General features: G+C 36.4%; 1 pseudogene; it reads left to right on the top strand.

Annotated features, from left to right (window-relative positions):
• Positions 1-6,615: 6,615 nt before the first annotated feature.
• LOC145297100 (5S ribosomal RNA) lies at positions 6,616-6,732 on the top strand (annotated as a pseudogene).
• Positions 6,733-12,466: the final 5,734 nt, after the last annotated feature.

Below are 12,466 nucleotides of genomic sequence, written 5' to 3'. Positions count from 1 at the left end.
TATTGTTGTTGTTCTTATTGTCATTATTATTATTATTATTAATGTTGTTATTATTATTATTATTATTATTATTATTATTATTATTATTATTATTATTGCAAAATTGTAGATTCACATGCTCAGTTAAACCACTCACCAAATAATGAGATTCTATTTTTATTAGCTTATTATTGCATGTAAACACATTGAAAAAATGTCGAAATAAACAAGTAATTGAGAATTTGGATTCGAGAATCAGTTTAGGGTGTAAATTATACGTAAAATGGTCATCGATTCAGCGCGATTCCAATTTCTTAGGAATACTTACTAAATATTATACCATTAATCTTAAGTCCGTTAATCTGTTAGAGACTGTTGTTATGATACAATTGAGGGGATGAAAAAGACTGTGTCGAGAGTCATTGACACGCGCAAACAAGAGGACTTCTTCGGGCCTTCCAGAACTTGTTAGAACTATACAATAAATGTATTGGAGCCGGAGGAGATTAATTCGAAGGAGATTAGAATTCCATGTATATATCTCTTATCTATATAAATAAAATGAACTCATTTTTCCCGTGTGAGTTGGACCTTAATAGGATTAAAAATCACGAAATTATATTCAAATGTAATATCCCCACACTTCAGCATAGGATCTGAAGTGTGCTATAGGCCTTCTACCCTTACAGTTCCTTGATAATCGTACAATTCTATATTTTTTCCAGTGAAAGTTCACTGCCACAATCGGTTAGAATAAATGTAAAATCTTTTCTCTCTATTCGATTCATACTCCGCCCATGATCAATTAACACCGCTGCAGATACGTCCACATGGGAATATACGAGGAACATCGTTTTGAGTTCTTAGTTGCTTAAAAAATATGGATTGGCATTTTTCCGTCGGGTGAAACGCGACTTTACATTCCAGTTATTCTGTGGGTTACTTGTGCCATTTTATAAATTTCTTCTTTTTCCCCCTTTTTCCTCACTTTATATTTTTTCTCTTTTTGTAGGGGGTGCGGGGTTGCGATTCGAAGGATTACTTAAACGAAAAGAACTAAAATTGGATTCCAGTTTTTACAAGAAACTTTAACAGCCAGCCGCTAGCGTTCTTGGAATCTTGCACCGATTAGTTGCTTTAATATTTTATTTACTGTCTTTATACTTCTATTATGTTTGCACTGATTTCATACGTGATACTATGGGGAGGGAGCTGACTATTTTCGGATTAGTTGCTTATTCATTATTCATTTCTATGCATTGCATTTCTGAGAGTTTCATTAGCACAATTACTACTACGCTATCGATATTGGAATCAGACAACATTCAAATTGGTTAACAGCGACAACAAAGAAAACATTACAGAAAAAGAAACCAAAAGAAACCAACATTAAAAAAAATTAAAAACACGGTCAGTTTTCTGGTTTTATTTATTCATTTTTTTCTTCTTTTTCATTGAAACAAAGAAAAATAAATAAATAATATCTAATAAAAATATTTTCATTATACACTGTAAGTTTTTGTGTTTTTTGTCCTTTGATATTCTTTCACATTCGTGTTTGTTTTTTATTCCTTTCAAATTTACGCGTCATATATTAGCTAAACCAGGGCGGAGGGCGTCTATAAATATAAAAGCTAAGGTATGTGTGTATGAGGGGGGTGTTTCTTCACCCTAAACTCGGCCCCCTCCTGCTACTACGCCAATGACGTCATGTTTGTCCTAGAAAACGTTGACGTTTGTTTCAACCACTTGTTTTTAAAGGATTAATCTTATCTGTTTTCAATTGTGTGTCTCTTTGGCGTAAAGTAACGTGTCAGGCATTTTTTTCCGCCTTAGCCTCGATTCTTCGGGTTCGGGCCTGTCTTCCTACCTAAATCTTTTTTCCTCTTTTACACCTTTTGTTTTGGTTTTTCCATTTTTTTAAACATCGTGTTTTTTTACAATATTAAAACAAGTCCCCCTCCTACATGCACACCTCCAAACACCCGGGCAACCCGCTAGTTATCAATAAAATTGCCCATACGCAAAAAAAGTCTGCAAACTTAGCGAAGGCACCTCGTATATTAAACAATTTGTTCGGTTTGAAATTCTGTACAGATTAAAATTTCGAAAAGACGCGGCTAAAGAAATTAAGGGAGGTTACAGCGGCTGAAACGTTGAGAATTACACAGGTAAGTTTAAGATAGTATGTCAATATTTCTAATAAAGTAAAGTATTGATTCTCATCTGAAAACAAAATGTCAAAGCATAATACGAGTGGGTTATAACATTTCATCGGGATTTAATGTATATTCACATTCCACCAGAGATAGCGAAGGGCGATTATTTAGAATATGTGTGACATAGCGCGGGCGTCTATATGTAAATGCATGCGAAATTCACTAGTAAAGAAAAAATGATATCAAAAGGTGAAAGTTAACGATCACGAAAGAGACATAGAGCACAGACCGAAAAAAAACGTTCGCGACAACGTGGGTGACGTCACAGCCGTAAAAATAAGAAAATAAATGTCGTTGTTACAATAAAAAAGCGAGCTGAAGTTCTTTTCTATTATTTGTCTTCTTTGCGACTGAGATTACAACGTGTTGGATCCTGGACAACGTTACGTGTGTGCTTGTTTACTATTTCACGGAATTTGAGTAACAAAAAAAAGAGAATATTTGCGTTAATTTTATGTTACGTCACAATCGTACGTATTTTCACTTAATCTAAGGCCCCCATATCCAACCTCACATACTTAATAGATAACACTTTTAGTCCTTCATTTGGATATTTTCATCTATATTGTAATTACGGTGTTCGTGTTGTGTAGTGGAGTGAGTATATATCGAGGACATATTTAACAGGGTACACAGGACAGCTAATGACGATATTCATATACTGCGTACATCACGACGACTACTATGATGACATTTCTTATTACACATAAGTGATTAACATTCATTATTGAAATAGCAATACCGTTACCATTACTGGCGATGGGAAACGTGAAATACAGTTCTTTTAATGATAGTGAAGAGAAATATATTATTGATGATGGCGTTAACATTTTGGAAGGGTGTTACATATAAATATTCTTTCCTAAATTACGAATCCCTAAACCATTACCTTTCGTGTTAATACGAGGGGCGTGCAATAAGTAATGCCCCCGACCCACTTCCCATAGCAGTAGGCCAACGAAACCTGGCACAGTTATTAGTCTTTCTCTACATAGGAACCACCCACAGTTATGCATTTCTCCCATCGTTTGATGCAGCTCGGGAGACTGTTTTTGTAGAACACCCCAGGTTGGTCTTCCAACCACGACGTGAGTTCAGAAATCAAGGCTGCATCATCTGGGAAACGCTTTGCTTTCAAAAACAACTTCATGACTGGGAAGAGGAGAAAGTCAGAGGGTGCAAGGTAGGGAGAGTAGGGAGGATGGGGAAAAATTCATAACCACACACCCGTGCTTCTGATCTGGCGATATGCGAGTTGTGGACCGGGGCGTTGTCCTGCAGGAGGAGTCTACCTTTTCTGACCTTGTACCGCCTCTTGATCTTGATAACTTCCCTAAATTTCCTAAAAAGTAAAGCATAATAGACTCATGTAATTGTGGTACCCTTTGTTAGGAAATCTGTCATCACTACTCCGTCCTGGTCCCAGAAGACTGAGCATGACCTTCCCAGCGGAGGGCTGCCCCCTTGCCTTCTTTAGAGGTGGTGAGTCCAAGTGCTTCGACTGCATTGACTGGGCTTTGGTCTCTGGATCATAGTGATGGACCAAGGTTTCATCCTGTGTAATCAGTCTTTTGAAAATCTTGGACTCATCTTCTTGGCACATCTCCAAATTCATCCTCGAGCACTCAACGCGTTCTCGCTTCTGGAATGGTGTGAGCAACCTGGGAATCCATCTGGCAGACACCTTATGCATATGCAAATCGTCATGAATAATAGTTTCCACAGACCCTGTACTAATCTTGACATTTTGGGCTATTTGGCGAAGAGTAATGCGCCGATCATCCAAAATGGTAGCCTCTAACTCCCCAACTCGACTGCTTGAACTCACCTCTGACTTACTCTCTGAATATATTGGAAATATCTTTTCTTTGTAACGACAGAGACGTGCTCCAGCCACGTGAATATTTTCTCACGTGGATTTTATGTATCACATGCATGCAACATGTTTCCGGCAAAACAAAGTGTTGTGGAGACTCCCACTAATTAACATAGGTGGTGAGTGAGATATATAAAGGTATCAATAACCAATACCGGGAGAGTTCTGCAACGTCCGCCAAATACGCAAGACGTCTATGTTGCCTCCAGTAAGACATGTAACACGCCACTTGCCGGAATATCTCCAACTGAAGTATATCTGAAGACATGTAAATATGTATATAACTTTTCTGCTTAATATATTATTGTTATACCTTTACTTTCCGTATTCTTGTTAATCATTTGTGCAGACACAACAGTAGCTACGGGAATTCGAAAAAAAAACTTACGCGGGATAAAATCCACTATTAAACACAACAGTGGCGTCGAGAATTTGAAAAAAGGCTCACGCAGGATAAAATCCGCTATTAAACACAACAGTGGCCTCGAGAATTCGAAAAAAAGACATCCACTACTAAACTCAACAGTGGTGTACTAAAAATACTTACTAATAATAATAATAATACTTTTTGAAAAAAAAACGTACTCCAAAAAAAAATCTACTGTTGAACACAACAGTAACATCGAGGAATTTGAAAAAGATATACTCGGGAATTCACTGTTAGACACAGCAACAGTATTCGAAAAATAATTTACGCGGGAAGTTATCACTGTCGAAAAAACAACAAAAATCAAATTCAGAAACCATAACATTTTCATCCTGATACAATTGCTAAATATTTGATTCCCGGAAGGCGCTGGAAGATCCAATTAAAGCGTGAAATACAAGTATGTTGTTGATATGAAATAATTTCGGTAACAAAACGAATATATAGAAATGAGTTTTTTGATAGCAGAGGAATGAGTAGAGAGAAATATATATATATATATATATATATATATATATATATATATACCGTTTTATATATAAACCCTACTATGCAGCATGTTAGTTTCGTTGTCTATATATGTATATATATATATATATATATATATATATATATATGTATATATATATATATATATATATATTTATACTCATGCGCATCACAAGGACACTAAGCGACACTTATGAATATTTATGTACGCACATACATTCCAATGACACTTTTTATATATATACACTCTATAACACAATACGTGATTTAATATTTAATCAATAATTATTGAATTCTTCAGTATTTCCAGTTTATCTAGATTTGCCACAAGTGATTTTCTGTCAAACAGTGTCTTAAACTCAATATCGTTAATCATCAATAAACATATAATGAGGTAACAGCCGTTAAACATCAACAAATCAATCTAATGTCGCACTATGACTTGCTTCAGTAATATAATTTTTACACAGGACGCAATCATTCAAGTATATCACAAGATCTTCTCTTTTATAGTTCTCTTTGTTTGGTCGTTCCACTTTACTATTGAAACTACTGGTTCGATCTGCCTGAAATTTTAAATGGACCTTTGTTATCATAACGTGTAGCAAATAAGGTATGAGGGTCTCCGTTTGATGTGCATTTATGGATTAATGTGGATTAGTATGTACACAGAGGCTCTTCGTTTATTCTCGGGTAACACTAGATGTGAATTTTAATTTATAGTAGCTAAGTATTTTAAACTAATAATATGCTTTTTTAATTTGTTGCTGGCTATTATTCTCATCTTTCTTAATTGTTGTTTCACGACGTTTCGGCCAACTATTCCTCTGGCCTTCGTCAGGTAGTAACCGAGATGGGATAGAAACTCCGAATCTAACTGCATTCTCGGCAATTACTGCCATCCATAGTTGTTGCCGTCTTACCACGTTTTGGCCAAGTGAGCCTTGTGATGAGACGACAACAACTATGGATGGCAGTAATTGCTGAGAATGCAGTTATATTCGGAGTTTCTTTCCCATCTCGGTTACCACCTGACGAAGGCCAAAGGAATAGTTGGCCGAAACGCCGTGAAACAACAACTAAGAAAGATGAGAATAATAGTCCGTAATAAATAAAAAAATAAATAATAAATAAATTTTATAAAATATTGAGTTCTTTCATTTTTATTAGAACAAAGGTATTTGTACATTATTTTACACATTAAATAAGGTACTTGTGCAGTATAGTATCCAAGAAATAAGGTACTTGTACAGTATAGTGTCCATATGAAAAACAAAGGAAATTTTACTTGCGACGTACATAAATGTAATCAAAACCGAAAATCATGTAATATATTTGAGTGTTATGACATTTATATAAGAAATAAGGTGCTTCGTTACTATAGCACTCTGATGTAAAAACAAACTCTCACCTATGACACGGAAAAGTTAGCACAACAGAAAATTATGTAAAATTATCGAGTAGTTTCATCTATATCATAGAAATGACGTACCCAAGAAATAAGGTACTTGTGATATAGTACTAATCTGGGAAAACAAAGATAACCCTACCTGTGACGTGCATAAAAGTTATTAAAACCAAATATCATGTAATATATTCGGGTAGTATGACTTTTAAATACTTTTATATACGGCATAATCACGTTGACACACCGGTTCTCGTCAGGTCACCAAAGTTAAGCAACGTTGAGCCTGGCTAATACCAGATGGGTGACCATTTGGGAATTTTAGGCGCTGTATGTGCTCTCCGCTTATCTCGGCATTGTTTCCAGTCGTCTCGTACCTCAACTTGTCACTGGTATGCAACAATGTTGACTCAGGAGAGGCGTGGTTGGAGATTGCGCAACTCTTGTCACACAAATTTCACGCGCAGGCACCCTTACAGTGGGTATCCATAGTCTGTCAAGAATGAAGGAAGCCTTTTTTTATGACTTTTAAATGAGTAATAAGGTTCTTCTTCACTACAGCATTCTGGTGTAAAAACAAAAACTCTTACCTGTGATAACAGAAAAATTTGCACAACAGAAAATTATGTAAATTATTTTAAAGATGTATTATACATGACCCGCCCTAGGTAAGGATTTTATTTCATATATGTGCTGTAAATTTCCTGTCCTAGGGAAAGTTCAATTATTTCATACATATAATACCCGTTCTAAGAAAGAAGCTTTGTTCATGGAATCTACGTTTAGGTTTAAAGAGTGAGAAATTATTGGTAGTTGCTTTATCTTAAATATAAAGGCATTCTTGAAATAAAAAAATCTAATTTCAACCTAAAAAGAATGACAGCATGAATTCAGTAAGAGAAGCTTTCCCAGGAATTAATCTAGTCGCGATCAAACAGAAAACGTAGTGGTCGACTCGTTTTGAAGATACCACTAAGGAGTTCAGCAATCCTCTATTTTCTAAAGCTTTTTTTTTTTTTTTTGGCATCTGAGGGTTTTGTTCTTATTACACATGGTTAAAACTGAAATTTGTCAGGGCATACCCTCCCATTATATTTAATGATGGAGGATGTCTGTCTTTGCTGTTTGGGCTGCTTGGAGACTGGGCAGAAAAGTATCAGTCAAGAATCGATAGAAGCGGGGCCAGGAACTGGTCCAGTACCTGTCGAATTGAGATACGCCGTCTAGGTAATACTTAGATGGTCCTTAAGCGCTCCGACCGGGGAATGCTGATGAGGATGCCACGGCAATTTTTGCTAGGAAAGAGTGACCCTGTTTTAGAAGATCTTGCTTGCCATCCCCACTTTACCGACCTTGTGTGACATCATGCTGTGGTGAGCAGCATGTAAATATCGACCTTATCTTTAGTAATGGGTGGTTGTTTTTACTAACATGTAAATATAATCGTATTCTGTGAATGATATTTCTATGTCCTTAACCCCTCCCCGTTGCATATTTTCCAATATAGGTTTATCTAGGTTACTCATGGCATGTGTTTTTATACTGATTGATGAAGGATGTATACGCTGATGGATATATAATATCAATGCAGAATTGTGGTCAGAGTCGAGTGAAAGTTGAAACAACCTAGTTTAGCGAAAGTTTGTGAAGATCGTAATCCCCCACTTTCCCCCATTTTTTGAGCTTGTATCAAATTTTTCTTTGAAAATTTTGTATTTTTCACGAAAATAAATATGTACTCTCAAATTCTTTTGAATGTTGCTGGATTGTTCTCCTTGCTGCTTCGTTGACTTTTAGGTGGGGCAAGTTTATCACCTGTTATCTGAGGCATCTCTACCGTGGAATGCTGGTGGGTATGACTAGACAATTTTTGCTTGGTTAGAGGGACTTGTTGAACATTTTCACTTTCCGACCTTGTGTCACATCTTGCTGAGGAGGGATGAAAATTAATCTATACCTTCCCATTACTTTTAATTTTGAAGTATGGGTCTCCTTGCTGCTTCGGTTACTTGGAGATTGTGTCGATAGCACCAGTCAAGAATCCATTTTTGACAATCATCCCGACAGATGCGGGCCAGGAAGTGGCCCAGTATCTGTCGGCCTGGGGTACGCCGCTTTGATATTACTTAGATGGTCCACTCTCCCAGGCCTTGCCACCTGGCTTTCAGGTGGGGCAAGTTTGTCGCTTGCTGCCCAAGGCCCGCTGTATCGAGAATGACGACGATAATAACCAGGCAATTTTTCATAGGCTAGAGTTCCTCCTGCCTTAGAGGTGCTGGATTGATAATCCAATTTTCCAACCTCGTGTCACATCTTGCTGAGGTTTGCAGCAATTCAGTATTTACCGTTCTATTATTTTGAATTTTGCATGGTTAGTTTCGTTGCTGCTTCAGTTGTGTGGAGACCTGATTAGGAAGTACCAGTTAAGAATCCGATGTACGGTCAGAAACTGAACTAGAATCTGTGGGATTGAGGTACACCTCATGGATATTACTTTGGAGGCCCACCCTCACAGGGCCTTGCATTCCTTATGGCGGCTAGTGCTTGTTTATTGCGTTTTCTCTTAGGCGCACACTACCGGGAATGTCGACGAGGATGCTCTTGCAATTTTTGATAGACCAGAGTGCCCCACCTGATGTCCCCATTTCTGACCTTGTGCCACATCTTGTTGTGGTGTGCAGCAAGTAAATGTCTACCCTCCTATTATTTTGAATATTGCAGGGTTGGTCTTCTCGCTGCTTAAGTTGCTTGGAGACCTGGGTAGATCGTGCCAGTCAAAAATCTTTGCTTGTCAATCAGCCTGGCAGGTAATGGACCAGAAACTGGATCAGTTCCTCTCGGACTGAGGTACGCCGCCTGGGTATTACCTAGGAAGTCTAACTTTCCAGGTATTACCACCCGACTTTTGGTCTAAGTTCTTTGTTAACTGCCTGGGGCGCCCCCACTAAGAAATGCAGACGGGACTGTTCTGCCAATTCTGCTAGGTCAGTGTGCTTTTTATTAAGGAGGGCGTATGACTTGAAACTCCCTAGCTACAGACTGTGTATCACGTTTTGCTGCCTGGGAATCAAGTAAATATCTACCCTCCTATTATTTTTAGTATGTGACTGCGAACTCTTTGCTGCTTCGATTTCTGTGAAGATCTGAGTGGAAATACCAGCCGAGAATCCGTTCTCGAGATGCGGGGCTAAGTAACTGTCCACTACCTGTCGAAATGTGGTAGCCGCCTGGGAAATACCTGGGAGGGCTACACTTCCAGGACTTGCCATCCGTTTTACAGGAGCAAATTCTTGGCCTACTGCCTGAAGCACCCCTTACAGTAGTATGCCGATGGAAACTTTCCAGACAATTTTTGCTAGATCAGAGTACCTTTTGATTTAGGTGCACTGACTTTACACTCACATTTTGATGTGGTGAAAAACAAGTAAAAAAACTATCATTTTATTAGACCAAAAATATTGCAACAATGGTTGGTTAAGTCCTTTCGTCGTATGAAGCATGAACTAGTTCAATGATGACTTGCCTCTTTTTACTGTCCAGGTTTTTGGCACAGCAAGCAAACGATTCTAATTAAATGACAAATAAACAGGAAAACATTTTGGATTTGTGTTTTGTTTTGTCTATTACCAAATCTTTGCAAGGGCGCCTGAAAGGCGCCGTGCCAGAGATACTGATCTACAAGGCGACTGTTTTGTTTCCTCGCTGTCCAGATTTTACGTCGAGATAAGTTATGATGAATGAGGGCCGTACAACCATCAAACTAATCAGTGGTGGTTGTGAATGGCATTGTGTGTAAAAATGGAAAATCCATGGACTCGATTAGCCAATTCAGATAACATATGTTCACTTGGGCACTGGGAATGTTGGAAACGTATTAAGTCACATGCCAGTAATGAAATCCAAACGTTCTCGCCCATCATTCACGAACATTACAAGAATAAATCGCATCATTTGGATTGAACTCTATATTTAGTCGACATGTTCTTTATCATGTACAATAATATGCTTATAACTATGTTTGCTTGTGTTATTCAGTTTATTCCTATTTCCATAATCATTTAAATCTATCTAATGGTGGAGCTATTTTCATTCTCATGCTCAGATATACTTCCACAGCCACTCACGTACACCGAGGATACATGCTTAACTTCCTTGTAACACTAATTATTTTATTTTTAGCTTGGTTTTGCCTGTTAGTATCTCTAAAAATGTCATTAATAGAATACAGACGTAATTCTATTTCTTAAATTTTAAAAGTAATAACTGAAAATAGTTTTAAAGTTTTGCTAAATTATTATGTTATTTATTAAATTTGAAAAGCAATGGAAACATATTCTGCCAGCTAGTTTATTATATAATTTATTATATTTACAAAGTAATAACGAAATGTTTTGTTAGATTTGATAGTTTATTTTGCATCTTAATATAAAAGTAAAAAAAAAGGAAATATTGTATGTTTTGCTACTTTATTTTTTATTACTTAAATGTAAAAAGGAATAACAGAATATGTATTGCTTTTCTTGCTAGTTTATTTTTATATTTTTAAAATTTTAAACATATTTAACTGTTTGCTAGTCTATTATGTAATTTGTTTAATTAAAACGAATCACAGAACGTTCTTTTTCGGTTTGCTTGGTTAATTATGCTATTTGTAAGATTCAAAAATTAATAACACAATATATTTACCAGTTTTCATATACTGCTATTATTAAATTTATAGATGTAATAACAAAATTCTCAATTTTCTCTAGGTCCTGGATATGACCTTAAACTATATCCGATGGTGAGGGCCCCAGCTTGCAGGCCTTAGGGAGTGTGGAGCCACCCTTTAATTGCCATTGCTCCCAGGTCAACTCTGACCCGAAGTGGTAGCACCTATTAGGGTTCCAACTATGGGTTAAATAGAATACGACCTAAAAACAAATATACTATATTAAAAAATCGTTCTTCAAAATAACCAGAGTCGGCATTAAATAACCTTAAACAAAACAACCAACAACCAATTTTTCTAGTGATTTTAATATTATTCTGCCAATGTGCCTACTTAGATTATGCTATTGGCCAATTTAAAAAAAAATAACGAAACATGTTTTAATAGTTCTGTAAGTTTAGTACGCTATTTCTAAATGTAAAAAAATTAATAACATTTTGGCAGTTTTTTCTAGTTTAGTTTGCAATTTGTCGCTTTTACTTTTTTTTACATCGAAGTCACCACTTATCAAGGTCCGGAAGCCACTCGTAGATAAGGATTATTGCGTGTACAGTAGTCAATGGGATAGTATCGTAGTATTGGAGATTTGATAAAGTGTCATTACTTAAGGGGGCGGTTCATCAGGAATTTGTTTATGTTGGACTTGAAGACATCCAAGTTGTAGTCAGGTGGGAAACAGCCAGACGGAAGAGAGTTCCACTGGAGTGCACTTCTAAGAAAGAAGCTTTGTTCATGGAATCTACGTTTTGGTTATGCCACAGTTAAAGAAAGGGGAAAATTTTTGACAGTGGCTTCAACTAGACGGGTGTTTATCGTGAAAGATTGGCGAGGGGGGTACCAGGGATTATTAATGTTTATTTAGTTCTGATAAAAAGTAATATTTTCTGAACCGGTTGATTTCTATTTAAAAAAAAGTATGACAGGTACCCTAAATTAAATTTATTACAGGAAAAATTTGCAGAATCTTACAGAAATCTTGGTATAAAGGATCACTTTCTTTATCATTAAGACATTTTCGTTTTCAGAATCATAGAATATTTCTGAACATAGCGATTATTAATACAATTTATTTCACAATGTTCACATGATTTTTTAACACATGATTTTTAACACATTTTTTTATTCTAATAAACACTATTCGCAAAAATTTATATCTATACATAAATAAAACAGTAGATGCATGTATGTGTGTGTCTGTGAAAGTGTTTAGCCGATATACTTGAAGCTACTAGTCACATAACACTGAAATTAACAGAAAATAATAATCATACACAAAGGATGGTTTATAAGGAGTAAATTCTTTGTTTTGATGAATAATGCGTACAGAAATATGTCGGCAAGTTAACATGCAAAATGTTCA

The sequence above is a fragment of the Euprymna scolopes genome, chromosome 17, assembly GCF_053919585.1.
Source record: "Euprymna scolopes isolate OS-2025 chromosome 17, ASM5391958v1, whole genome shotgun sequence".
Lineage (NCBI taxonomy): Eukaryota > Metazoa > Mollusca > Cephalopoda > Sepiida > Sepiolidae > Euprymna > Euprymna scolopes.
This window is presented reverse-complemented; position numbering and strand designations above follow the sequence as displayed.